Source organism: Dermacentor andersoni, chromosome 4 (assembly GCF_023375885.2).
Source record: "Dermacentor andersoni chromosome 4, qqDerAnde1_hic_scaffold, whole genome shotgun sequence".
Classification (NCBI taxonomy): Eukaryota; Metazoa; Arthropoda; class Arachnida; order Ixodida; family Ixodidae; genus Dermacentor; species Dermacentor andersoni.
Window position 1 is genome coordinate 223,693,502 of NC_092817.1, and position 24,608 is coordinate 223,718,109.

A 24,608-nucleotide genomic window follows, 5' to 3' on the forward strand; every position below is an offset into this window, starting at 1 on the left:
GCACGTTTTGGCAGAAAGGCCACGTGCGCACGCTGCCAAAAGCTGCATCTGCATGCTTAACAAGTGTTTTGGCAGAACACAGCGTGCGCGCGCTACCAAAAGCTGCATGTGCATGATTAACAAGTGGATTGGCAGAAAACCACGTGCGCACCATAAAGCAGCATGCGTGTGCTTAGCACATGTTTTGGCAGAAATCCACGTGCGCGCTCTGCCAAAAGCTGCATCTGCAGGCTTAGCACGTGGTTTAGAAGAAAACAACGTGCGCGCGCTACCAAGAGCTTGATGTGCATTCTGAACAAGTGGTTTGACATAAAACCACGCGCGCAGCATAAAGGTGCATGCGTGTGCTTAGCACGTGGTTAGGCAGAGCACAACGTGCAGGCGCTACCAAAAGCTGCATGTGCATGCTTAACAAGTGGTTTGGCAAAAAACCATGCACGTGTGCTGGAAAGAGCAACATTGGCGTGCTTAAGCACGTGATTTGGAAGAAATCCACGTGTGCGCTCTGCGAAAAACTGCATGCGCATTCTTAACAAGTGGTTTGGCAGAAAACCATGCGCGCGCACTGAAAAGAGCAGCATGGGCGTGTTTGAGCACGTGGTTCGGCAGAAATCCACGTGCACGCTGTGCCCGATGCTGCATGTGCATGCTTAACAAGTGGTTTGACAGAAAACCACGCGCGCAGCATAAAGCAGCATGCATGTGCTTAGCACGTTTTGGCGGAAAGGCCACGTGCGTGCGCTGCCAAAAGCTTCATGTGCATGCTTAGCACGTGGTTTGACAGAAAACAACGTGCGCCTGCTACCAAAAGTGCATGTGCATGCTCAACAAGTGGTTTGGCAGAAGAGAATGCGCGCGCACTGAGAATAGCAGCATGGGCGTGCTTAAGCAAGTGGTTCGGCAGAAATCCGCGTGCGCGCTCTGCCAAACGCTGAATATGCATGCTGAACAAGTGGTTGTATATGCAACAAAAGCTGTATATGCATGCTTATCAATTCGTTTGGCGAAAAACCATGCCCGCGTGCTGAAAAGAGCAGCATGGACTTGCCTGGCACGTGGTTTTGCAGCTATCCACGTGCGCGCTCTTCCAAAAGCTGCACGTGCTTGCTTATCACGTGGATTGGCAGAAAACAAAATGCGCGCGCTACCAAGAGCTGCATGTGCGGGCTTAACAAATGGTTTGGCGGAAAACCCGGTGCGGAGCATAAAGAAGCATGCGTGTGCTTAGCACGTTTTGATGTGCGCGCGGTACCAAAAGCTGTACATGGATGCTTATCAAGTAGTTTGCAGCATCGACACATAATAGCAGCATCGACGTGCTTGGCACGTGGTTTGGTACAACAGAACCTGTGTGCGCTACGAAAAGCTGCATGTGCATGCTTAACAAGTGCTTTGGCAGAAAACCATGCGCGCGCGCTGGGAAGAGCAGCATGGGCGTGCTTAAGCACGTGGTTTGGCAAAACACAATCTGCGCGAGCTACCAAAAGGTGCATGTCCATGCTTAACAAGTGATTTGGCAGAAAACCATGCGCGCACGCTGGAAAGAGCAGCACGGGTGTGCTTAAGCGCGTGGTTTGGCAGAAATCCACGTGCGCGCTCTGCCAAAAACTGCATGTGCATGCTTAATAAGTGGTTTGACAAAAAACAACGTGCACCTGCTGCCAAAAGTGCATGCGCATGCTCAACAACTGGTTTGGCAGAAAACCATGCGCGCGCACTGAGAATAGCCGCACGCTCGTGCTTAAGCATGTCGTTCCGTAGAAATCCACGTACGCGCTCTGCCAAATGCTGCATATGCATGCTTAGCGCGTTGTTTGACAGAAAACTTGCGCGCGCTACCAAGAGCTCCATGCGCATGCTTAACAAGTGGTTTGACAGATAGCCACTTGCGCAGCATAAAGCAGCACGCGTGTGCTTAGCACGTTTTGACGTGCGCGCGGTACCAAAAGCTGTATCTGGATGCTTAACAAGTGGTTTGGCAGAAAACCACGCGCGCGCGCTGGGAAGAGCAGCATGGGTGTGCATAAGCGCGTGGCTTGGCAGAAATCCACGTGCGCGCTCTGCCAAAAGCTGCTTGTGCAAGCTTAGCACGTGGTTTGGCAGAAAAAAATGTGTGCGTGCTACTAATACCTGCACGTGCATGCTTAACAAGTAGTTTGACAGAAAACGTGTCGAGCATTAAGCAGCATGCGTGTGCTTAGCACATGTTTTGGCATGAGTAGCGCGTGGTTTGGAAGAACACAACGTGCGCGTGCTACCGAAAGCAGCATGTGCCTGCTTAATAAGCGGGTTGGCAGAAAACCATGCGCGCGCACTGAGAAGAGAAGCATGGATGCGCGTGAGCACATGGTTCGGCAGAAATCCACGTGCGCGCTCTGCCAAACGCTGCATGTGCATGCTCAGACCGTGGTTTGACAGAAAACGTGAGCGCGCTACCAAGACCTGGATTTGCAAGCCTAACAAGTAGTTTGACAGAAAACCACATGCGGACCATAAAGCAGCATGCGCCTGCTTAGCACATGTTTTGACGTGCGCGTGCTACCAAAAGCTGTATATGCATGCTTATCAAGTGGTTCGGCAGAAATCCATGCGCGTGCGCGTAAAAGAGCAGCATGGGCGTGCATGGCACGCCGTTAGGCAGAAATCTACGTGCGTGCTCTGCCAAAAGTTGCATGTGCATGCTTAGCTTGTGGTTTGGCAGAAAAGAACGTTCGTGTCTACCAAAATATGCATGTGCATGCTCAAAAGTGGTTTGGTACAAATGCAGGCGCGTGCTCTGAAAAGACCCGCATGGGCGTGCTTTGCACGTGGTTTGGCAGAAATCCACGTGCACGCTCTCTCAAAACTGCATGCGCATGCTTAGCTTGTGGTTTGGCAGAAAACAACGTGCGCGTCTACCTAAAGATGCATGTGCGTGCTTAACAAGTGGTTTGGCACAAATTGATGCACGTGTGCCTTAAAGAGTAGCATGAGCGTCCTTTGCACGTAGTTTGGCAGAAATCCACGTGCGCGCTCCGCCAAAAGCTGCATGTGCATGCTTAGCTTGTGGTTTGGCAGAAAACAACGTGCGCGTCTACCCAAAGATGCATGTGCATGCTTAAGAAGTGGTTTGGCACAAATGCATGCGCGGGCGCTGAAAAGCGCAGCATGGACGTGCTTGAAACGTCGTTTGGCAGAAATCCACGTGCGCGCGTTGCCAGAGCTGCATGTGCTAGCTTAGCTTGTGGTTTGGCAGAAAACAACTTGCGCGTCTACCAAAAGATGCATGGGCATGCTTAACAAGTGGTTTGGCACAAATCCATGCGCTTGTGCTGAAAAGAGCAGCATAGGCGTGCTTTGCACGTGGTTTGGCAGAAATCCACGTGCGCGCTCTGCCAAAAGCAGCATGTGCATACATAACTTGTGGTTTGGCAGAAAAAAACAAGCGCGTCTTCAAAAAGATGCATGTGCATGCTTAATAAGTGGTTTGGCAAAAATCCATACGCGTGTGCTTAAAAGAGCAGCATGGGCGTGCTTAGCGCGCGGTTTGGAAGAAATCCACGTGCTCGCTCTGGCAAAAGCAGCATGTGCATACTTAACTTGTGCTTTGGCAAAAAACAACTTGCGCCTCTACGAAAAGATACATCTGCATGCTTAAGAAGTGGTTTGGCAAAAATGCATACGCGTGCGATGAAAAGAGCAGCATGGGCGTGCTTGGCACGCCTTTGGCAGAAGTCCACGTGCGCGCTCTGCCAAAAGCTGCATGTGCATGCTTAGGTTGTGGTTTGACAGAAAACAACGTGCGCGCTCTGCCAAAAGCTGCATGTGCATGCTTAGGTCGTGGTTTGACAGAAAACAACGTGCGCGTCTACCAAAAGATGCATGTGCATGCTTAACAAGTGGTTTGGCACAAATCCATGCGCCAAAAGAGCAGCATAGGCGTGCTTGGCAGGTCGCTTGATAGAGATCCCCTTGCGCTCTCAGCCAAAAGCTGCATGTGCATGGTTAGCTTGTAGTTTGGCAGAAAACGACGTGCGCAACAACCAAGAGATGCATGAGCATGCTTGACAAGTGGTTTACACAAATCCACGCGCGCGTGCCGACTAGAGCAGCATGGGCGTGCTTTGCACGTGGTTTGGCAGAAATCCACGTGCGCGCTCTGCCAAAAGCTGCATGTGCATGCTCAGCTTATGGTTTCGCAGAAAACAACGTGCGCGTCTACCAAAAGATGCATGAGCATGCTTAAGAAGTGGTTTGGCACAAATCCATTTACGTGTGCTGAAAAGAGCAACGTGGGCGTGCTTTGCACGTGATTTGGCAGAAATCCAAGTGCGCGCTCTCCCAAAAGCTGCATGTACATGCTTAGCTTGTGGTTTGGCAGAAAACAACGTGCGCATCTGCCAAAAAGTGCATGTGCATGCTCAACAAATGGTTTGGGACAAATCCATGCGCGTGCGCTGAAAAGAGCATCAAGGTAGTGCTTGGCAGGTCGTTTGAAAGAAATCCACGTGCGCGCTCTGCGAAAAGCTGCATGCGCATGCTTAGCTTGTGGTTTGGCAGAAAACAAAGTGCGCGTCTACCAAAATATGCATGTGCATGCTTAAGAAGTGGTTTGGCACAAATACATGCGCTTGTGCTGAAAAGAGCAGCATGGGCGTGCTTTGCACGTGGTTTGGCAGAAATCCACTTGCGCGCTCTGCCAAAAGCTGCATGCGCATACATAACTTGTGGTTTGGCAGAAAACAACAAGCGCGTCTTCAGAAAGATGCATGTGCATGCTTAATAAGTGGTTTGGCACAAATCCATGTGCATGTGCTCAAAAGAGCAGCATGGGCGTACTTAGCGCGTGGTTTGGCAGAAATCCACGTGCGCACTCTGCCAAAAGCAGCATATGCATACATAATTTGTGGTTTGGCAGAAAACAACGTGCGCGTCTACTAAAAGATGCATGTGCATGCTTAACAAGTTGTTTGGCGCAAATTCATTCGCGTGCACTGAAAAAAGCAGCATGGACATGTTTGGCACGACGTTGTCAGAAATCCACTTGCGCACTGTGCCAAAAGCTGCATGTGCATGCTTAGCTTGTGGGTTGGCAGAAAACTACGTGCGCGTCTACGAAAAGATGCATGTGCATGCTTAACAAGTGGTTTGGAACAAATCTATGCGCGTCTTGAAAAGAGCAGCATGGGCGTGCTTGGCACGTCGCTTGATAGAAATCCCCGTGCGCGCTCTGCCAAGCGCTGCATTTGCATGCTTAGCTTGTGGTTTGGCAGAAAACAACGTGCGCGTCTACGAAAAGATGGTTGCGCATGCTTAACAAGTGGTTTGGCACAAATCCATGCGCGTGTGCTGAAAAGAGGAACATAGGCGTGCTTGGCACGTCGCTTGATAGAAATCCCCCTTGCGCGCTCTGCCAAAAGCTGCATGTGCATGTTTAGCTGAAAACAACGTGCGCATCAACCAAAAGATGCACAAGCATGCTTAACAAGTGGTCTGGCACAAATCCATGCGCGTGTGCTGAATAGAGCAGCATGGGCGTGCTTTGCACGTGATTTGGCAGAAATCCACGTGCGCGCTCTGCCAAAAGCTGGATGTGCATGCCTAGCTTGTGGTTTGGCAGAAAAGAACGTTCGCGTCTACGAAAAGATGGTTGTGCATGCCTAGCTTGTGGTTTGGCAGTAATCCATGCGCGTGCGCTTAAAAGAGCATCAAGGGCGCGCTTGGCAGGTCGTTTGGGAGAAATCCACGTGCACACTCTGCCAAAAGCTGCATGTGCATGCTTAGCTTGTGGGTTGGCACAAAACTACGTGCGCATCTACGAAAGGTTCATGTGCATGCTTAACAATTGGTTTGGCACAAATCGATGCGTGTGCGCTGAAAAGAGGAGCATGGGCGTGCTTAGCACGTCGCTTGATAGCAATCCACGTGCGCGCTCTGCCAAAAGCTGCATGTGCAGTCTTAGGTTATGGTTTGGCAGAAAACAACGTGCGCATAAACCAAAAGATGGATGAGCATGCTTAACAAGTGGTTTGGCACAAATCCATTCAGGTGTGCTGAAAAGAGCAGCGTGGGCGTGCTTTGCACGTCGTTTGGCAGAAATCCACGTGCGCGCTCTCCCGAAAGCTGCATGCGCATGCTTAGCTTGTGGTTTGGCAGAAAACAACGTGCGCGTCTACCAAAATATGCATGTGCATGCTTAACAAATGGTTTGGCACAAATCGATGCACGTGTGCTGAAAAGAGCAGCATGGGCGTGCTTGGCACGTCGCTTTATAGAAACCTCCGTGCGCGCTCTGCCAAGAGCTGCATTTGCATGCTTTGCATGTGGTTTGGCAGAAAACAACGTGCGCGTCAACGAAAAGATGGTTGTGCATGCTTAAGAAGTGGTTTGGCACAAATCCATGCGCGTGTGCTGAAAAGAGGAGCATAGGCGTGCTTGGCACGTCGCTTGATAGAAATCCCCTTGCGCGCTCTGCCAAAAGCTGCATGTGCATGCTTAGCTTGTGGTTTGGCTGAAAACAACGTGCGCATCAACCAAAAGATGCATGAGCATGCTTAACAAGTGGTTTGGCACAAATCCATGCGCGTGTGCTGAATAGAGCAGCATGGGCGTGCTTTGCACGTGGTTTGGCAGATATCCACGTGCGCGCTGTGCCAAAAGCTGCATTTGCATGCTTAGCTTATGGTTTGGCAGAAAACAACGTGCGCGTGTACCAAAAGATGCATGAGCATGCTTAACAAGCGGTTTGGCACAAATCCATTCAGGTGTGCTGAAAGAGCAGCGTGGGCGTGCTTTGGACGTCGTTTGGCAGAAATCCACGTGCGCGCTCTCCCGAAAGGTGCATGTGCATGCTTAGCTTGTGGTTTGGAAGAAAACAACGTGCGCATCTACCAAAAAGTGCATGTGCATGCTCAACAAATGGTTTGGCACAAATCGATGCGCGTGCGCTGAAAATAGCAGCATGGGCGTGCTTGGCACGTCGTTTGATAGAAATCCACGTGCGCGCTCTGCCAAAAGCTGCATGTGCAGTCTTAGGCTATGGTTTGACAGAAAACAACGTGCTCGTCTACCAAAAGATTCATGTGCATGCTTAACAAGTGGTTTGGCATAAATTTATGCGCGTGTGTTGAGAGAGCAGCATGGGCGTGCTTTGCACGTGGTTTGGCAGAAATCCACGTGCGCGCTCTGCCAAAAGCTTCGAGTGCATGCTACGCTTGTGGTTTGGCAGAAACCAATCTGCGCGGCTACCAAAAGACGCATGTGCCTGCTTAACAAGTGGTTTGGTACAAATTCATGTGCATGTGCTGAAAAGAGCAGCATGGGTGTGCTTAGCACGTGGTTTGGCAGAAATCCACGTGCGCGCTCTGCCAGAAGCAGCATGTGCATACATAACTTGTGGTTCGGCGGAAAACAACGTGCGCGTCTACCAATAGATGCATGTGCATGCTTAACATGCTGTTTGGTACAAATCTATGCGCGTGCGCTGAAAAGAGCAGCATGTGCGCTCTTTGGGCATGGCACGTCGTTTGACAGAAGTCCTCGTGCGCGCTCTGGCAAAAAGTGGATGTGCATGCTCAGCTTGTGGTTTGGCAGAAAACAACGTGGGCGTCTACCATAAGGTGCATGTGCATGCTTAACAAGTGTTTGGCACAAATCCAGGCCCGTTTGCTAAAAAAAAAGCATGGGCGTGCTTTGCGCGTGGTTTGGCAGAAATCCACGTGTGCGCTCTGCCAAAAGCTGCATGTGCATGCTTCGCTTGTTGTTTGGCGGAAAACAACGTGCACGTCTGCCAAAAGATTCATGTGCATGCTTAACAAGTGGTTTGGCACATTTTCATGTGCATGTGCTGAAAAGTGCTGCATGTACGTGCTTGGCACGTCGTTTGACAGAAATTCACGTGCGCCCTCTGGCAAAAGGTGCATGTGCATGCTCAGCTTGTGGTTTGGGCAGACGCGCACGTTGTTTTCTCCCAAACCACAAGTTAAGCATGCACATCCTGCTTTTGCCAGAGCGCGCACGTGGATTTCTGCCAAACGACGTGCGAAGCACGCCCATATTGCGCTGTACAGCGCACGCGCATGAATTTGTGTCAAAGCACTTGTTGAGCATGCACATACACCTTTTGGTAGACGCGCACGTTGTTTTCTGCCAAACCACAAGTTAAGCATGCACATGCTGCTTTTGCCAGAGCGTTCAGGTGGATTTCTGCCAAAGCACGTGTTAAGCACGCCCATGCTGCGCTTTTCAGCGCACGCGCATGCATTTGTGTCAAACCACTTGTCGAGCATGTACATGCATCTTCTGGTAGACGCGCGCGTTGTTTTCTGCCAAACCACAACTTAAGCATGCACATGCTGCTTTTGCCAAAGCGTGCACGTGGATTTCTGCCAAACGACGTGCCAAGCACGCCCATGCTGCGCTTTTCAGCGCACGCGCATGCATTTGTGTCAAAGCAGTTGTTGAGCATGCACATACATTTTTGGGTAGACGCGCACGTTGTTTTATCCCAAACCACAAGTTAAGCATGCACATGCTGCTTTTGCCAGAGCGTGCACGTGGATTTCTGCCAAACCACGTGCTAAACACGCCCATGCTGCGCTTTTCAGCGCACGCGCATGCATTTGTGTCAAAGCAGTTGTTGAGCATGCACATACATTTTTGGGTAGACGCGCACGTTGTTTTCTCTCAAACCACAAGTTAGGCATGCACATGCTGGTTTTGCCAGAGCGTGAACGTGGAGTTTTGCCAAACAACGTGCCAAGCACGCCCATGCAGCGCTTTTCAGCGCACGCGCATGCATTTGTGCCAAACCACTTGTTAAGCATGCACATGCATCTTTTGGTAGACGCGCACGTTGTTTTCTCCCAAAACACAAGTTAAGCATGCACATGCTGCTTTTGCCAGAGCGTGAACGTGGATTTCTGACAAGCGACGTGCGAAGCACGCCCATACTGCGCTTTACAGCGCACGCGCATGCACTTGTGTCAAACCACTTGTTAAGCATGCACATGCATCTTTGGGTACACGCGCACGTTGTTTTCTGCCAAACCACAAGTTAAGCATGCACATGCTGCTTTTGCCATAGCGTGCACGTGGAGCTCTGTCAAACGACGTGCCAAGCACGCCCATGCTGCGCTTTTCAGCGCACGCGCATGCATTTGTGTCAAACCACTTGTTGAGCATGTACATGCATCTTCTGGTAGACGCGCACGTTGTTTTGTGCCAAACCACAAGTTAAGCATGCACATGCTGCTTTTGCCAGAGCGTGCACATGGATTTCTGCCAAACCACGTGCTAAGCACGCCCATGGTGCGCTTTTTAACGTACGTGCATGCATTTGTGTCAAAGCACTTGTTGAGCATACACATGCATCTTTTGGTAGACGCGCACGTTGTTTTCTGCCAAACCACAAGTTAAGCATGCACATGCTGCTTTTGCCAGAGGGTGCAAGTGGATTTCTTCTAAACCACGTGCTAAGCACTCCCATGCTGCGCTTTTCAGCGCACGTGCAGGCATTTGTGTCAAACCACTTGTTGAGCATACACATGCATCTTCTGGTAGACGTGCACGTTGTTTTCTGCCAAACCACAAGTTAAGCATGCACATGCTGCTTTTGCCAGAGCTTGCAGGTGGATTTCTGCCAAACCCCGTGCTAAGCACGCCCATGCTGCGCTTTTCAGCGCACGTGCATGCATTTGTGTCAAACCACTTGTTGAGCATGCACGTGCATCTTTGGGCAGACGCGCACGTTGTTTTCTCCCTAACCACAAGTTAAGCATGCACATGCTGCTTTTGCCAGAGCGTGAACGTGGATTTCTGCCAAACGACGTGCCAAGCACACCCATGCTGCGCTTTTCAGTGCACGCGCATGCATTTGTGCGAAACCACTTGTTAAGCATGCACGTGCATCTTTGGGAAGACGCGCACGTTGTTTTCGGCCAAACCACAAGTTAAGCATGCACATGCTGCTTTTGCCAGAGCGTGAACGTGGATTTCTGCCAAACGACGTGCCAAGCACACCCATGCTGCGCTTTTCAGTGCACGCGCATGCATTTGTGCGAAACCACTTGTTAAGCATGCACGTGCATCTTTGGGAAGACGCGCACGTTGTTTTCGGCCAAACCACAAGTTAAGCATGCACATGCTGCTTTTGCCAGAGCGCGCACGTGGATTTCTGCCAAACGACGTGCCAAGCACACCCATGCTGCGCTTTTCAGTGCACGCGCATGCATTTGTGCGAAACCACTTGTTAAGCATGCACGTGCATCTTTGGGAAGACGCGCACGTTGTTTTCTGCCAAACCACATGTTAAGCATGCACATGCTGCTTTTGCGAGAGCGCGCACGTGGATTTCTGCCAAACAACGTGCCAAGCACGCCCATGCTGCGCTTTTCAGCGCACGCGCATGCATTTGTGCCAAACCACTTGTTAAGCATGCACGTGCATCTTTGGGCAGACGCGCACGTGGTTTTCTCCCTAACCACAAGTTAAGCATGCACATGCTGCTTTTGCCAGAGCGTGAACGTGGATTTCTGCCAAACGACGTGCGAAGCACGCGCATGCATTTGTGTCAAACCACTTGTTGAGCATGCACATGCATCTTTGCGTAGACACGCACGTTGTTTTCTGCCGAACTTCAAGTTAAGCATACACCTGCTGCTTTTGCCAGAGCATGCACGTGGATTTATGCCAAACGACGTGCGAAGCACGCCCATGCTGCGCTTTACAGCGCACGCGCATGCATTTGTGTCAAACCACTTGTTGAGCATGCACATGCATCTTTTGGTAGACGCACTCGTTGTTTTCTGACAAACCACAAGTTAAGCATGCACATGCTGCTTTTGCCAGAGCTTGCAGGTGGATTTCTGCCAAACCCCGTGCTAAGCACGCCCATGCTGCGCTTTTCAGCGCACGCGCATGCATTTGTGTCAAACCACTTGTTCAGCATGCACATACATCTTTTGGTAGACGCGCACGTTGTTTTCTCCCTAACCACAAGCTAAGCATGCACATGCTGCTTTTGCCAGAGCGTGAACGTGGATTTCTGCCAAACGACGTGCGAAGCACGCCCATGCAGCGCTTTACAGCGCACGCGCATGCATTTGTGTCAAACCACTTGTTGAGCATACACATGCATCTTTGTGTAGACGCGCACGTTGTTTTCTGCCAAACCACAAGTTAAGCATGCACATGCTGCTTTTGCCAGAGCGTGAACGTGGATTTCTGCCAAACCACGTGCTAAGCACGCCCATGCTGCGCTTTTCAGTGCACGCGCATGCATTTGTGCCAAACCACTTGTTGAGCATATACATGCATCTTTTGGTAGACGCGCACGTTGTTTTCTCCCAAACCACAAGTTAAGCCTGCACATGCTGCTTTTGCCAGAGCAAGCACGTGGAGTTCTGCGAAACGACGTGCCAAGCACGTCTATGCTGCGCTTGTCAGCGCACGCGCACGCATTTGTGTCAAAACACTTGTTGAGCAAGTACATGCATCTTCTGGTAGACGCGCACGTTGTTTTCTGCCAAACCACAAGTTAAGCATGCACATGCTGCTTTTTCCAGAGCGCGCACGTGGATTTCTGCCAAACGACGTGCCAAGCCCACCCCTGCTGCGCTTTTCAGCGCATGCGCGTGAATTTGTGCCAAACCACTTGTTAAGCATGCACATGCATTTTTTCGTAGCCGCGCACGTTGTTTTCTCCCTAACCACAAGTTAAGCATGCACATGCTGCTTTTGCCAGAGCATGCACGTGGATTTCTGCCAAACGACGTGCGAAGCACGCGCATTTTGCGCTTTACATCGCACGCGCATGCATTTGTGTCAAACCACTTGTTGAGCATGCACATGCATCTTTTGGTAGACGCGCACGTTCTTTTCTGCCAAACCACAAGTTAAGCATGCACATGCTGCTTTTGCCAGAGGGTGCAAGTGGATTTCTTCCAAACCATGTGCTAAGCACTCCCATGCTGCGCTTTTCAGCGCACGTGCATGCATTTGTGTCAAACCACTTGTTGAGCATACACATGCATCTTCTGGTAGACGTGCACGTTGTTTTCTGCCAAACCACAAGGTAAGCATGCACATGCTGCTTTTGCCAGAGCGCGCACGTGGATTTCTGCAAAACGACGTGCCAAGCACGCCCATGCTGCGCTTTTCAGCGCACGCGCATGCATTTATGCGAAACCACTTGTTAAGCATGCACATGCAACTTTGGGTAGACGCGCACGTTGTTTTCTGCCAAACCACAAGTTAAGCATGCACATGCTGCTTTTGCCAGAGCTTGCACGTGGAGTTCTGTCAAACGACGTGCCAAGCACGCCCATGCTGCGCTTTTCAGCGCACGCGCATGCATTTGTGTCAAACCACTTGTTGAGCATACACATGCATCTTTGTGTAGACGCGCACGTTGTTTTCTGCCAATCCACAAGTTAAGCATGCACATGCTGCTTTTGCCAGAGCGTGAACGTGGATTTCTGCCAAACGACGTGCGAAGCACGCGCATGCATTTGTGTCAAACCACTTGTTGAGCATGCACATGCATCTTTGGGTAGACACGCACGTTGTTTTCTGCCGAACTTCAAGTTAAGCATACACCTGCTGCTTTTGCCAGAGCATGCACGTGGATTTATGCCAAACGACGTGCGAAGCACGCCCATGCTGCGCTTTACAGCGCACGCGCATGCATTTGTGTCAAACCACTTGTTGAGCATGCACATGCATCTTTTGGTAGACGCACTCGTTGTTTTCTGACAAACCACAAGTTAAGCATGCACATGCTGCTTTTGCCAGAGCTTGCAGGTGGATTTCTGCCAAACCCCGTGCTAAGCACGCCCATGCTGCGCTTTTCAGCGCACGCGCATGCATTTGTGTCAAACCACTTGTTCAGCATGCACATACATCTTTTGGTAGACGCGCACGTTGTTTTCTCCCTAACCACAAGCTAAGCATGCACATGCTGCTTTTGCCAGAGCAAGCACGTGGAGTTCTGCGAAACGACGTGCCAAGCACGTCTATGCTGCGCTTGTCAGCGCACGCGCACGCATTTGTGTCAAAACACTTGTTGAGCAAGTACATGCATCTTCTGGTAGACGCGCACGTTGTTTTCTGCCAAACCACAAGTTAAGCATGCACATGCTGCTTTTTCCAGAGCGCGCACGTGGATTTCAGCCAAACGACGTGCCAAGCCCACCCCTGCTGCGCTTTTCAGCGCATGCGCGTGAATTTGTGCCAAACCACTTGTTAAGCATGGACATGCATTTTTTCGTAGCCGCGCACGTTGTTTTCTCCCTAACCACAAGTTAAGCATGCACATGCTGCTTTTGCCAGAGCATGCACGTGGATTTCTGCCAAACGACGTGCGAAGCACGCGCATTTTGCGCTTTACATCGCACGCGCATGCATTTGTGTCAAACCACTTGTTGAGCATGCACATGCATCTTTTGGTAGACGCGCACGTTCTTTTCTGCCAAACCACAAGTTAAGCATGCACATACTGCTTTTGCCAGAGGGTGCAAGTGGATTTCTTCCAAACCACGTGCTAAGCACTCCCATGCTGCGCTTTTCAGCGCACGTGCAGGCATTTGTGTCAAACCACTTGTTGAGCATACACATGCATCTTCTGGTAGACGTGCACGTTGTTTTCTGCCAAACCACAAGTTAAGCATGCACATGCTGCTTTTGCCAGAGCGCGCACGTGGATTTCTGCAAAACGACGTGCCAAGCACGCCCATGCTGCGCTTTTCAGCGCACGTGCATGCATTTGTGTCAAACCACTTGTTGAGCATGCACGTGCATCTTTGGGCAGACGCGCACGTTGTTTTCTCCTTAACCACAAGTTAAGCATGCACATTCTGCTTTTGCCAGAGCGTGAACGTGGATTTCTGCCAAACGACGTGCCAAGCACACCCATGCTGCGCTTTTTAGTGCACGCGCATGCATTTGTGCGAAACCACTTGTTAAGCATGCACGTGCATCTTTGGGAAGACGCGCACGTTGTTTTCGGCCAAACCACAAGTTAAGCATGCACATGCTGCTTTTGCCAGAGCGCGCACGTGGATTTCTGCCAAACGACGTGCCAAGCACACCCATGCTGCGCTTTTCAGTGCACGCGCATGCATTTGTGCGAAACCACTTGTTAAGCATGCACGTGCATCTTTGGGAAGACGCGCACGTTGTTTTCTGCCAAACCACAAGTTAAGCATGCACATGCTGCTTTTGCGAGAGCGCGCACGTGGATTTCTGCCAAACAACGTGCCAAGCACACCCATGCTGCGCTTTTCAGCGCACGCGCATGCATTTGTGCCAAACCACTTGTTAAGCATGCACGTGCATCTTTGGGCAGACGCGCACGTTGTTTTCTCCCTAACCACAAGTTAAGCATGCACATGCTGCTTTTGCCAGAGCGTGAACGTGGATTTCTGCCAAACGACATTCGAAGCACGCGCATGCATTTGTGTCAAACCACTTGTTGAGCATGCACATGCATCTTTGGGTAGACACGCACGTTGTTTTCTGCCAAACTTCAAGTTAAGCATACACATGCTGCTTTTGCCAGAGTATGCACGTGGATTTCTGCCAAACGACTTGCGAAGCACGCCCATGCTGCGCTTTCCAGCGCACGCACATGCATTTGTGTCAAACCACTTGTTGAGCATGCACATGCATCTTTTGGTAGACGCACTCGTTGTTTTCTGACAAACCACAAGTTAAGCATGCACATGCTGCTTTTGCCAGAGCTTGCAGGTGGATTTCTGCCAAACCCCGTGCTAAGCACGCCCATGCTGCGCTTTTCAGCGCACGTGCATGCATTTGTGTCAAACCACTTGTTGAGCATGCACGTGCATCTTTGGGCAGACGCGCACGTTGTTTTCTCCCTAACCACAAGTTAAGCATGCACATGCTGCTTTTGCCAGAGCGTGAACGTGGATTTCTGCCAAACGACGTGCCAAGCACACCCATGCTGCGCTTTTCAGTTCACGCGCATGCATTTGTGCGAAACCACTTGTTAAGCATGCACGTGCATCTTTGGGAAGACGCGCACGTTGTTTTCGGCCAAACCACAAGTTAAGCATGCACATGCTGCTTTTGCCAGAGCGTGAACGTGGATTTCTGCCAAACGACGTGCCAAGCACACCCATGCTGCGCTTTTCAGTGCACGCGCATGCATTTGTGCGAAACCACTTGTTAAGCATGCACGTGCATCTTTGGGAAGACGCGCACGTTGTTTTCGGCCAAACCACAAGTTAAGCATGCACATGCGGCTTTTGCCAGAGCGCGCACGTGGATTTCTGCCAAACGACGTGCCAAGCACACCCATGCTGCGCTTTTCAGTGCACGCGCATGCATTTGTGCGAAACCACTTGTTAAGCATGCACGTGCATCTTTGGGAAGACGCGCACGTTGTTTTCTGCCAAACCACAAGTTAAGCATGCACATGCTGCTTTTGCGAGAGCGCGCACGTGGATTTCTGCCAAACAACGTGCCAAGCACGCCCATGCTGCGCTTTTCAGCGCACGCGCATGCATTTGTGCCAAACCACTTGTTAAGCATGCACGTGCATCTTTGGGCAGACGCGCACGTGGTTTTCTCCCTAACCACAAGTTAAGCATGCACATGCTGCTTTTGCCAGAGCGTGAACGTGGATTTCTGCCAAACGACGTGCGAAGCACGCGCATGCATTTGTGTCAAACCACTTGTTGAGCATGCACATGCATCTTTGGGTAGACACGCACGTTGTTTTCTGCCGAACTTCAAGTTAAGCATACACCTGCTGCTTTTGCCAGAGCATGCACGTGGATTTATGCCAAACGACGTGCGAAGCACGCCCATGCTGCGCTTTACAGCGCACGCGCATGCATTTGTGTCAAACCACTTGTTGAGCATGCACATGCATCTTTTGGTAGACGCACTCGTTGTTTTCTGACAAACCACAAGTTAAGCATGCACATGCTGCTTTTGCCAGAGCTTGCAGGTGGATTTCTGCCAAACCCCGTGCTAAGCACGCCCATGCTGCGCTTTTCAGCGCACGCGCATGCATTTGTGTCAAACCACTTGTTCAGCATGCACATACATCTTTTGGTAGACGCGCACGTTGTTTTCTCCCTAACCACAAGCTAAGCATGCACATGCTGCTTTTGCCAGAGCGTGAACGTGGATTTCTGCCAAACGACGTGCGAAGCACGCCCATGCAGCGCTTTACAGCGCACGCGCATGCATTTGTGTCAAACCACTTGTTGAGCATACACATGCATCTTTGTGTAGACGCGCACGTTGTTTTCTGCCAAACCACAAGTTAAGCATGCACATGCTGCTTTTGCCTGAGCGTGAACGTGGATTTCTGCCAAACGACGTGCTAAGCACGCCCATGCTGCGCTTTTCAGCGCACGCGCATGCATTTGTGCCAAACCACTTGTTGAGCATATACATGCATCTTTTGGTAGACGCGCACGTTGTTTTCTCCCAAACCACAAGTTAAGCCTGCACATGCTGCTTTTGCCAGAGCAAGCACGTGGAGTTCTGCGAAACGACGTGCCAAGCCCACCCCTGCTGCGCTTTTCAGCGCATGCGCGTGAATTTGTGCCAAACCACTTGTTAAGCATGCACATGCATTTTTTCGTAGCCGCGCACGTTGTTTTCTCCCTAACCACAAGTTAAGCATGCACATGCTGCTTTTGCCAGAGCATGCACGTGGATTTCTGCCAAACGACGTGCGAAGCACGCGCATTTTGCGCTTTACATCGCACGCGCATGCATTTGTGTCAAACCACTTGTTGAGCATGCACATGCATCTTTTGGTAGACGCGCACGTTCTTTTCTGCCAAACCACAAGTTAAGCATGCACATGCTGCTTTTGCCAGAGGGTGCAAGTGGATTTCTTCCAAACCACGTGCTAAGCACTCCCATGCTGCGCTTTTCAGCGCACGTGCATGCATTTGTGTCAAACCACTTGTTGAGCATACACATGCATCTTCTGGTAGACGTGCACGTTGTTTTCTGCCAAACCACAAGGTAAGCATGCACATGCTGCTTTTGCCAGAGCGCACACGTGGATTTCTGCAAAACGACGTGCCAAGCACGCCCATGCTGCGCTTTTCAGCGCACGCGTATGCATTTATGCGAAACCACTTGTTAAGCATGCACATGCAACTTTGGGTAGACGCGCACGTTGTTTTCTGCCAAACCACAAGTTAAGCATGCACAAGCTGCTTTTGCCAGAGCTTGCACGTGGAGTTCTGTCAAACGACGTGCCAAGCACGCCCATGCTGCGCTTTTCAGCGCACGCGCATGCATTTGTGTCAAACCACTTGTTGAGCATACACATGCATCTTTGTGTAGACGCGCACGTTGTTTTCTGCCAATCCACAAGTTAAACATGCACATGCTGCTTTTGCCAGAGCAAGCACGTGGATTTCTGCCAAACGACGTGCCAAGCACGCCCATGCTGCGCTTTTCAGCGCACGCGCATGCATTTGTGCCAAACCACTCGTTAAGCATGCACATGCATCTTTGGGTAGACGCGCACGCTTTCTCCCAAACCACAAGTTAAGCATGCACATGCTGCTTTTGCCAGAGCGTGTACGCGGATTTCTGCCAAACCACGTGCTAAGCACGCCCATGCTGCGCTTTTCAGCGCACGCGCACGCATTTGTGTCAAAACACTTGTTGAGCAAGTACATGCATCTTCTGGTAGACGCGCACGTTGTTTTCTGCCAAACCACAAGTTGAGCATGCACATGCTGCTTTTTCCAGAGCGCGCACGTGGATTTCTGCCAAACGACGTGCCAAGCACACCCATGCTGCGCTTTTCAGCGCATGCGCGTGAATTTGTGCCAAACCACTTGTTAAGCATGCACATGCATTTTTTCGTAGACGCGCACGTTGTTTTCTCCCTAACCACAAGTTAAGCATGCACATGCTGCTTTTGCCAGAGGGTGCAAGTGGATTTCTTCCAAACCACGTGCTAAGCACTCCCGTGCTGCGCTTTTCAGCGCACGTGCATGCATTTGTGTCAAACCACTTGTTGAGCATACACATGCATATTCTGGTAGACGTGCACGTTGTTTTCTGCCAAACCACAAGTTGAGCATGCACATGCTGCTTTTGCCAGAGCGCGCACGTGGATTTCTGCAAAACGACGTGCCAAGCACGCCCATGCTGCGCTTTTCAGCGCACGCGCATGCATTTATGCGAAACCACTTGTTAAGCATGCACATGCATCTTTGGGTACACGCGCACGTTGTTTTCTGCCAAACCTCAAGTTAAGCATGCACATGCTGCTTTTGCCAGAGCTTGCACGTGGAGTTCTGTCTAACGACGTGCCAAGCGCGCCCATGCTGCGCTTTTCAGCGCACGCGCATGCATTTGTGTCAAACCACTTGTTGATCATACACATGCGTCTTTTGTTAGACGTGCACGTTGTTTTCTGCCAAACCACAAGTTAAGCATGCACATGCTGCTTTTGCCAGAGCAAGCACGGGGATTTCTGCCAAACGACGTGCCAAGCACGCCCATGCTGCGCTTTTCAGCGCACGCGCATGCATTTATGCGAAACCACTTGTTAAGCATGCACATGCATCTTTGGGTAAACGCGCACGTTGTTTTCTGCCAAACCTCAAGTTAAGCATGCACATGCTGCTTTTGCCAGAGCTTGGACGTGGAGTTCTGTCAAACGACGTGCCAAGCGCGCCCATGCTGCGCTTTTCAGCGCACGCGCATGCAGTTGTGTCAAACCACTTGTTGAGCATGTACATGCATCTTCTGGTAGACGCGCACGTTGTTTTCTGCCAAACAACAAGTTAAGCATGCACATGCTGCTTTTGCCAGAGCGCGCACGTGGATTTCAGCCAAACGACGTGCCAAGCACACCCATGCTGCGCTTTTCAGTGCACGCGCATGCATTTGTGCGAAACCACTTGCTAAGCATGCACGTGCATCTTTGGGAAGACGCGCACGTTGTTTTCTGCCAAACCACAAGTTAAGCATGCACATGCTGCTTTTGCGAGAGCGCGCACGTGAATTTCTGCCAAACAACGTGCCAAGCACGCCCATGCTACGCTTTTCAGCGCACGCGCATGCATTTGTGCCAAACCACTTGTTAAGCATGCACATGCATTTTTTCGTAGACGCGCACGTTGTTTTCTCCCTAACCACAAGTTAAGCATGCACATGCTGCTTTTGCCAGAGCGTGAACGTGGATTTCTGCCAAACGACGTGCGAAGCACGCCCATGCTGCGCTTTACAGCGCCCGTGCATGCATTTGTGTCAAACCACTTGTTGAGCATACACATGCGTCTTTTGTTAGACGTGCACGTTGTTTTCTGCCAAACCACAAGTTAAGCATGCACATGCTGCTTTTGCCAGAGCGTGAACGTGGATTTCTGCCAAACGACGTGCGAAGCACGCCCATGCTGCGCTTTACAGCGCCCGTGCATGCATTTGTGTCAAACCACTTGTTGAGCATACACATGCGTCTATTGTTAGACGTGCACGTTGTTTCCTGCCAAACCACAAGTTAAGCATGCACATGCTGCTTTTGCCAGAGCGTGAACGTGGATTTCTGCCAAACGACGTGCGAAGCACGCCGATGCTGCGCTTTACAGTGCACGCGCATGCATTTGTGTCAAACCACTTGTTGAGCATTTACATGCATCTTTGTGTAGACGCGCACGTTGTTTTCTGCCAAACCACAAGGTAAAGATGCACATGCTGCTTTTGCCAGAGCAAGCACGTGGATTTCTGCCAAACGACGTGCCAAGCACGCCCATGCTGCGCTTTTCAGCGCACGCGCATGCATTTGTGCCAAACCACTCGTTAAGCATGCACACGCATCTTTTAGTAGACGCGCACGCTTTCTCCCAAACCACAAGTTAAGCATGCACATGCTGCTTTTGCCAGAGCGTGTACGCGGATTTCTGCCAAACCACGTGCTAAGCACGCCCATGCTGCGCTTTTCAGCGCACGCGCACGCATTTGTGTCAAAACACTTGTTGAGCAAGTACATGCATCTTCTGGTAGACGCGCACGTTGTTTTCTGCCAAACCGCAAGTTAAGCATGCACATGCTGCTTTTTCAGAGCGCGCACGTGGATTTCTGCCAAACGACGTGCCAAGCACACCCATGCTGCGCTTTTCAGCGCATGCGCGTGAATTGGTGCCAAACCACTTGTTAAGCATGCACATGCATTTTTTCGTAGACGCGCACGTTGTTTTCTCCCTAACCACAAGTTAAGCATGCACATGCTGCTTGTGCCAGAGCGTGAACGTGGATTTCTGCCAAACGACGTGCGAAGCACGCCCATGCTGCGCTTTACAGCGCCCGTGCATGCATTTGTGTCAAACCACTTGTTGAGCATACACATGCATCTTTTGTTAGACGCGCACGTTGTTTTCTGCCAAACCACAAGTTAAGCATGCACATGCTGCTTTTGCCAGAGAAAGCACGTGGATTTCTGCCAAACGACGTGCCAAGCACACCCATGCTGCGCTTTTCAGTGCACGCGCATGCATTTGTGCGAAACCACTTGTTAAGCATGCACGTGCATCATTGGGAAGACGCGCACGTTGTTTTCTGCCAAACCACAAGTTAAGCATGCACATGCTGCTTTTGCCAGAGCGTGCACGTGGATTTCTGCCAAACAACGTGCGAAGCACGCGCATGCATTTGTGTAAACCACTTGTTGAGCATGCACATGCATCTTTTGGTAGACGCGCTCGTTGTTTTCTGACAAACCACAAGTTAAGCATGCACATGCTGCTTTTGCCAGAGCTTGCAGGTGGATTTCTGCCAAACCACGTGCTAAGCCCACCCATGCTGCGCTTTTCAGCGCACGCGCATGCATTTGTGTCAAACCACTTGTTCAGCATGCACTTACATCTTTTGGTAGACGCGCACGTTGTTTTCTGCCAAACCACATGTTAAGCATGCACATGCTTATCTTGCGAGAGCGCGCACGTGGATTTCTGCCGAACAACGTGCCAAGCACGCCCATGCTGCGCTTTTCAGCGCACGCGCATGCATTTGTGCCAAACCACTTGTTAAGCATGCACATGCATTTTTTCGTAGACGCGCACGTTGTTTTCTCCCTAACCACAAGTTAAGCATGCACATGCTGCTTTTGCCAGAGCGTGAACGTGGATTTCTGCCAAACAACGTGCGAAGCACGCCCATGCTGCGCTTTTCAGCGCACGTGCATGCATTTGTGCCAAACCACTTGTTAAGCATGCACATGCATTTTTTCGTAGACGCGCACGTTGTTTTCTCCCTAACCACAAGTTAAGCATGCACATGCTGCTTTTGCCAGAGCGTGAACGTGGATTTCTGCCAAACGACGTGCGAAGCACGCCCATGCTGCGCTTTACAGCGCCCGTGCATGCATTTGTGTCAAACCACTTGTTGAGCATACACATGCATCTTTTGTTAGGCGCGCACGTTGTTTTCTGCCAAACCACAAGTTAAGCATGCACATGCTGCTTTTGCCAGAGCAAGTACGTGGATTTCTGCCAAACGACGTGCCAAGCACGCCCATGCTGCGTTTTTCAGTGCACGCGCATGCATTTGTGCGAAACCACTTGTTAAGCATGCACATGCATCTTTGGGTAGACACTCACGTTGTTTTCTGCCAAACTACAAGTTAAGCATGCACATGCTGCTTTTGCCAGAGCATGCACGTGGATTTCTGCCAAACGACGTGCGAAGCACGCCCATGCTGCGCTTTACAGCGCACGCGCATGCATTTGTGTCAAACCACTTGTTGAGCATGCACATGCATCTTTTGCTAGACGCGCTCGTTGTTTTCTGACATACCACAGGTTAAGCATGCACATGGTGCTTTTTCCAGAGCGCGCACGTGGATTTCTGCCAAACGACGTGCCAAGCACACCCATGCTGCGCTTTTCAGCGCATGCGCGTGAATTTGTGCCAAACCACTTGTTAAGCATGCACATGCATTTTTTCGTAGACGCGCACGTTGTTTTCTCCCTAACCACAAGTTAAGCATGCACATGCTGCTTTTGCCAGAGGGTGCAAGTGGATTTCTTCCAAACCACGTGCTAAGCACTCCCGTGCTGCGCTTTTCAGCGCACGTGCATGCATTTGTGTCAAACCACTTGTTGAGCATACACATGCATCTTCTGGTAGACGTGCACGTTGTTTTCTGCCAAACCACAAGTTAAGCATGCACATGCTGCTTTTGCCAGAGCGCCCACGTGTATTTCTGCAAAACGACGTGCCAAGCACGCCCATGCTGCGCTTTTCAGCGCACGCGCATGCATTTATGCGAAACCACTTGTTAAGCATGCACATGCATCTTTGGGTAGACGCGCACGCTGTTTTCTCCCAAACCACAAGTTAAGCATGCACATGCACTTTTGCCAGAGCGTGTACGCAGATTTCGGCGAAACCACGTGCTAAGCACGCCAATGCTGCGCTTTTAAGCGCACGCGCATGCATTTGTGTCAAGCCACTTGTTCAGCATGCACATACATCTTTTGGTAGACGCGCACGTTGTTTTCTCCCTAACCACAAGTTAAGCATGCACATGCTGCTTTTGCCAGAGCGTGAACGTGGATTTCTGCCAAACGACGTGCGAAGCACGCCGATGCTGCGCTTTTCAGTGTACGCGCATGCATTTGTGCGAAACCACTTGTTAAGCATGCACGTGCATCATTGGGAAGACGCGCACGTTGTTTTCTGCCAAACCACAAGTTAAGCATGCACATGCTGCTTTTGCCAGAGCGTGCACGTGGATTTCTGCCAAACAACGTGCGAAGCACGCGCATGCATTTGTGTAAACCACTTGTTGAGCATGCACATGCATCTTTTGGTAGACGCGCTCGTTGTTTTCTGACAAACCACAAGTTAAGCATGCACATGCTGCTTTTGCCAGAGCTTGCAGGTGGATTTCTGCCAAACCACGTGCTAAGCACGCCCATGCTGCGCTTTTCAGCGCACGCGCATGCATTTGTGTCAAACCACTTGTTCAGCATGCACTTACATCTTTTGGCAGACGCGCACGTTGTTTTCTGCCAAACCACATGTTAAGCATGCACATGCTTATCTTGCGAGAGCGCGCACGTGGATTTCTGCCGAACAACGTGCCAAGCACGCCCATGCTGCGCTTTTCAGCGCACGCGCATGCATTTGTGCCAAACCACTTGTTAAGCATGCACATGCATTTTTTCGTAGACGCTCACGTTGTTTTCTCCTTAACCACAAGTTAAGCATGCACATGCTGCTTTTGCCAGAGCGTGAACGTGGATTTCTGCCAAACAACGTGCGAAGCACGCCCATGCTGCGCTTTTCAGCGCACGCGCATGCATTTGTGCCAAACCACTTGTTAAGCATGCACATGCATTTTTTCGTAGACGCGCACGTTGTTTTCTCCCTAACCACAAGTTAAGCATGCACATGCTGCTTTTGCCAGAGCGTGAACGTGGATTTCTGCCAAACGACGTGCGAAGCACGCCCATGCTGCGCTTTACAGCGCCCGTGCATGCATTTGTGTCAAACCACTTGTTGAGCATACACATGCATCTTTTGTTAGGCGCGCACGTTGTTTTCTGCCAAACCACAAGTTAAGCATGCACATGCTGCTTTTGCCAGAGCAAGTACGTGGATTTCTGCCAAACGACGTGCCAAGCACGCCCATGCTGCGTTTTTCAGTGCACGCGCATGCATTTGTGCGAAACCACTTGTTAAGCATGCACATGCATCTTTGGGTAGACACTCACGTTGTTTTCTGCCAAACCAGAAGTTAAGCATGCACATGCTGCTTTTGCCACAGCGTGCACGTGGATTTCTGCAAAACGACCTGCTAAGCACGCCCATGCTGCGCTTTACAGCGCACGCGCATGCACTTGTGTCAAACTTCTTGTTAAGCATGACCATGAATCTTTTGGTAGACGCGCACGTTGTTTTCCACCGAACCACAAGTTAAGCATGCACATGCTGCTTTTGCCACAGCGTGCACGTGGATTTCTGCCAAACGACGTGCTAAGCACGCCCATGCTGCGTTTTTCAGCGCACGCGCAGGCATTTTAGCCAAACCACTTGTTAAGCATGCACATGCATCTTTTGGTAGACGAACACGTTGTTTTCTGCTAAACCACAAGTTAAGCATGCACACGCTGCTTTTCTCAGAGCGCGCACGTGGATTTCTGCCAAACGACGTGCCAAGCACGCCCATGCTGCCCTTTTCAGCGCACGCGCACGCATTTGTGCTAAACCACTTGTTAAGAATGCACATGCATCTTTTGGTAGACGCGCACGTTGTTTCGTGCCAAACGACAAGTTAAGCATGCACATGCTGCTTTTGCCAGAGCGTGCACGTGGATTTCTGCCAAAAGAACTGCCAAGCACGCCCATGCTGCGCTTTACAGCGCACGCGCATGCATTTGTGCCAAAACACTTGCTGAGCATGCACATGCATCTTTTGGTAGACGCGCACGTTGTTTTCTGGTAAACCACAAGTTAAGCATGCACATGCTGCTTTTGCCAGAGCGCGCGCGTGGATTTCTGCCAAACGATGTGCCAAGCACGCCCATGCTGCGCTTTTCAGCGCACGCGGACGCATTTGTGCCAAACCACTTGTTAAGAATGCACATGCATCTTTTGGTAGACGCGCACGTTGT